The sequence below is a fragment of the Xenopus tropicalis genome, chromosome 4 (genome assembly GCF_000004195.4).
Source record: "Xenopus tropicalis strain Nigerian chromosome 4, UCB_Xtro_10.0, whole genome shotgun sequence".
NCBI classification, from domain to species: domain Eukaryota; kingdom Metazoa; phylum Chordata; class Amphibia; order Anura; family Pipidae; genus Xenopus; species Xenopus tropicalis.
In genome coordinates this window covers 18,343,348-18,348,481 of record NC_030680.2, presented here as the reverse complement: position 1 = coordinate 18,348,481, position 5,134 = coordinate 18,343,348, and positions in this window count along the sequence as shown.

Genomic DNA, 5,134 nt, shown 5'->3' with positions numbered 1-5,134 from the left:
GTAGTCCTATAACTGTCACTGACCTACATGTCCCAGCATCCCCTATCAGAACTGCAGCCTGTAGTCCTATAACTGTCATTGGCCTACATGTCCCAGCATCCCCTATCAGACCATCAGCCTGTAGTCCTATAACTGTCACTGACCTACATGTCCCAGCATCCCCTATCAGAACTGCAGCCTGTAGTCCTATAACTGTCATTGGCCTACATGTCCCAGCATCCCCTATCAGACCTGCAGCCTGTAGACCTAAAACTGTCAATGAACTACATGTCCCAGCATCCCCTATCAGACCTGAAGCCTGTAGTCCTATAACTGTCATTGGCCTACATGTCCCAGCATCCCCTATCAGACCTGCAGCCCTATAACTGTCACTGGCCTACATGTCCCAGCATCCCCTATCAGACCTGCAGCCTGTAGTCCAATAACTGTAACTGACCTACATGTCCCAGCATCCCCTATCAGACCTGCAGCCTGTAGTCCTATAACTGTCACTGGCCTACATGTCCCAGCATCCCCTATCAGACCTGCAGCCTGTAGTCCAATAACTGTAACTGACCTACATGTCCCAGCATCCCCTATCAGACCTTCCACCTGTAGTCCTATAACTGTAATTGACCTACATGTCCCAGCATCCCCTATCAGACCTGAAGCCTGTAGTCCTATAACTGTCACTGAACTACATGTCCCAGCATCCCCTATCAGACCTGAAGCCTCTAGTCCTATAACTGTCACTGAACTACATGTCCCAGCATCCCCTATCAGACCTGAAGCCTCTAGTCCTATAACTGTCACTGAACTACATGTCCCAGCATCCCCTATCAGACCTGAAGCCTGTAGTCCTATAACTGTCACTGACCTACATGTCCCAGCATCCCCTATCAGACCTGCAGCCTGTAGTCCTATAACTGTCACTGAACTACATGTCCCAGCATCCCCTATCAGACCTGCAGCCTGTAGTCCTATAACTGTCACTGACCTACATGTCCCAGCATCCCCTATCAGAACTGCAGCCTGTAGTCCTATAACTGTCATTGGCCTACATGTCCCAGCATCCCTATCAGACCATCAGCCTGTAGTCCTATAACTGTCACTGACCTACATGTCCCAGCATCCCCTATCAGAACTGCAGCCTGTAGTCCTATAACTGTCACTGACCTACATGTCCCAGCATCCCCTATCAGAACTGCAGCCTGTAGTCCTATAACTGTCATTGGCCTACATGTCCCAGCATCCCCTATCAGAACTGCAGCCTGTAGTCCTATAACTGTCACTGACCTACATGTCCCAGCATCCCCTATCAGACCATCAGCCTGTAGTCCTATAACTGTCATTGGCCTACATGTCCCAGCATCCCCTATCAGAACTGCAGCCTGTAGTCCTATAACTGTCACTGACCTACATGTCCCAGCATCCCCTATCAGAACTGCAGCCTGTAGTCCTATAACTGTCATTGGCCTACATGTCCCAGCATCCCCTATCAGACCATCAGCCTGTAGTCCTATAACTGTCACTGACCTACATGTCCCAGCATCCCCTATCAGAACTGCAGCCTGTAGTCCTATAACTGTCATTGGCCTACATGTCCCAGCATCCCCTATCAGACCTGCAGCCTGTAGACCTAAAACTGTCAATGAACTACATGTCCCAGCATCCCCTATCAGACCTGAAGCCTGTAGTCCTATAACTGTCATTGGCCTACATGTCCCAGCATCCCCTATCAGACCTGCAGCCCTATAACTGTCACTGGCCTACATGTCCCAGCATCCCCTATCAGACCTGCAGCCTGTAGTCCAATAACTGTAACTGACCTACATGTCCCAGCATCCCCTATCAGACCTGCAGCCTGTAGTCCTATAACTGTCACTGGCCTACATGTCCCAGCATCCCCTATCAGACCTGCAGCCTGTAGTCCAATAACTGTAACTGACCTACATGTCCCAGCATCCCCTATCAGACCTTCCACCTGTAGTCCTATAACTGTAATTGACCTACATGTCCCAGCATCCCCTATCAGACCTGAAGCCTGTAGTCCTATAACTGTCACTGAACTACATGTCCCAGCATCCCCTATCAGACCTGAAGCCTCTAGTCCTATAACTGTCACTGAACTACATGTCCCAGCATCCCCTATCAGACCTGAAGCCTCTAGTCCTATAACTGTCACTGAACTACATGTCCCAGCATCCCCTATCAGACCTGAAGCCTGTAGTCCTATAACTGTCACTGACCTACATGTCCCAGCATCCCCTATCAGACCTGCAGCCTGTAGTCCTATAACTGTCACTGAACTACATGTCCCAGCATCCCCTATCAGACCTGCAGCCTGTAGTCCTATAACTGTCACTGACCTACATGTCCCAGCATCCCCTATCAGACCTTCAGCCTGTAGTCCTATAACTGTAATTGACCTACATGTCCCAGAATCCCCTATCAGTCCTTCAGCCTGTAGTCCTATAACTGTCATTGTCCTACATGTCCCAGCATCCCCTATGCTGGGGCAATTAACCGCCCGCCCCTCAGAAAAGTCATAGCACCCCATTCCCGAATAAGCCGCACGATTTGACACCTCATTAATGGGTCTATGACAAACGGTGGTTAATTTCCCCCTGCTGGGGGCAGTTTTTGCCCAAGTGCTGATTTATTATACAGACATTAACCCATCGCTGCCTGTGCAGGAATACAGATCCGCCATTTCAACTGCCATTTGTATCTGTAACATGAAACCCATTCCCAGCTGGGGCTGGTCACGTGACTGGCATTGTTATTCCAGCCCTATGTAACTATATGTATGTAACCCACATTCCCAGTCAGTTGCACATGTGATGTCACAATGGTTTGAACCTCACAAAGGTTTGAGTAAATGTAATTAGTGTTTGTTGTGAGTGATGTCGTTGTGATGTCACAATGGGCACAGTCAAAGTGTCCAAGCAGCGGCCAAACTGGCTCATTCTTGATCAGGCGACTGAGGTAGGTGGAGCTCTAGGGATGTTTGTGCCAACGTTAGCAGGAATAAGAGATAATAATAACTAATCAGTTTAATACTGGCGCTGTGGGGGCTTTAGTGTAGTTTTTTTTACAATGGCACAAAAATTTGGCAACAATTTGTCAAAAAAATTGACGCACGCGTGAAAAGAAATGTTGAGCGTCGTGTTTCTGACCCACACACTTTTTTTGACAGTTTCACTCATATTTTACTCACTAATTACTGTAACTAAAGTGATATTTCTTTTTGTCTCCATAGAGAGAAATTGAGAGAATGTTTCGGCGTTTAATTTCGTGGCTCCCTTGTGTGCCAAGGGTAAGAACTTTATTCTTTTTACTCTAATATCACTCATTTAGTGCTATTCATTGCCTTGCTATATACAGGTATAGGACCCATTATCCAGAATGCTCGGGACCTGGGGCTTTCCGGATAAGGAGTCTTTCCGTAATTTGGATCTAAGTCTACTAAAAAATTATTTAAACATCATTTAAACCCAATAGGGCTGTTCTGCCCCCAATAAGGGGTAATTATATCTTAGTTGGGATCAAGTACAGGTACTGTTTTATTATTACAGAGAAAAGGGAATCATTTAACCATTAAATAAACCCAATAGGACTGTTCTGCCCCCAATAAGGGGTAATTATATCTTAGTCGGGATCAAGTACAGATACTGTTTTATTATTACAGAGAAAAGGGAATCATTTAACCATTAAATAAACCCAGTAGGGCTGTTCTGCCCCCAATAAGGGGTAATTATATCTTAGTTGGGATCAAGTACAGGTACTGTTTTATTATTACAGAGAAAAGGGAATCATTTAACCATTAAATAAACCCAGTAGGACTGTTCTGCCCCCAATAAGGGGTAATTATATCTTAGTTGGGATCAAGTACAGGTACTGTTTTATTATTACAGAGAAAAGGGAATCATTTAACCATTAAATAAACCCAGTAGGACTGTTCTGCCCCCAATAAGGGGAAATTATATCTTAGTTGGGATCAAGTACAGGTACTGTTTTATTATTACAGAGAAAAGGGAATCATTTAACCATTAAATAAACCCAGTAGGACTGTTCTGCCCCCAATAAGGGGAAATTATATCTTAGTTGGGATCAAGTACAGGTACTGTTTCTTTCTGGATAACAGGTTTCCGGATAAGGGATCCTATACATATATATATATATATATATATATATATATATATATATATATATATATATATATATATATATTATTGTAGGGAGACCAAATCACTTGAAAATTCAGGGACACGTCTAATAAATACATGTTGCAGGGCAGCACTGATTGGAGTGTCCCTGAATTTCCAAGTGATCTGCTCGCCCTATTGTATTGCTGAATTCATTCTACTTTGCCTATTTGCTCATTTCTTTTCATAATAAAACTTTTTATTCTTCACTAGAAACGACGGAATAAACCCCCGAGCGAATCTCTTGCGGTAAGCAGAGAATAACTGATTCACTCAATATAAAAATCCCACATTACTATTTGCCCTATTCGAGCCATTGCATTTACAATTTGTTTGCCTCTTTCTCATTTATTTTGTAATAAAACGTGTTTTTATTCTTCCTAGATTGAAAGCGATGAAGTTGGCGTGGTCGTCGTGGTAAGCAGAGAGGAACTGGTTAAATATAATGATCACTCTTTGCTCACTATTTGTGCTTTTCCAGCCATTTCATTTACTATTAATTTTGGCCATTTTTGCTCATTTATTCTTATAATAAAACATGATTTTATCCTTCCTAGAACCACCAAGACGAACCCGCTGGCGACATCATTGTGGTAAGCAGCAATTTGTAAAAAACACAACTTTCCTGGTTATTTGTGTTATTGAAACCTTATTATTTACTGACCTATAGATTTATATGTGACTTTGTCACAGGCCCTTAATAACACTGAGAATTTACTGGTATATTCACTACTGACCCCATTCCCCCATCATTTCTACTTTCCCACTTTTAAATCTAAACTACAAAATCATTCATTACCACAAACCATATATGGCACATTCTATAACATATCAATATATATATATAATAGATTATTAGTGCTGGAACCCTTTTCAATATGTTTGGTTCCCTGGCAAGAGAGAGCCCCTTCCCCTTTGAATTGATATCACAATAATAAATTAATGTA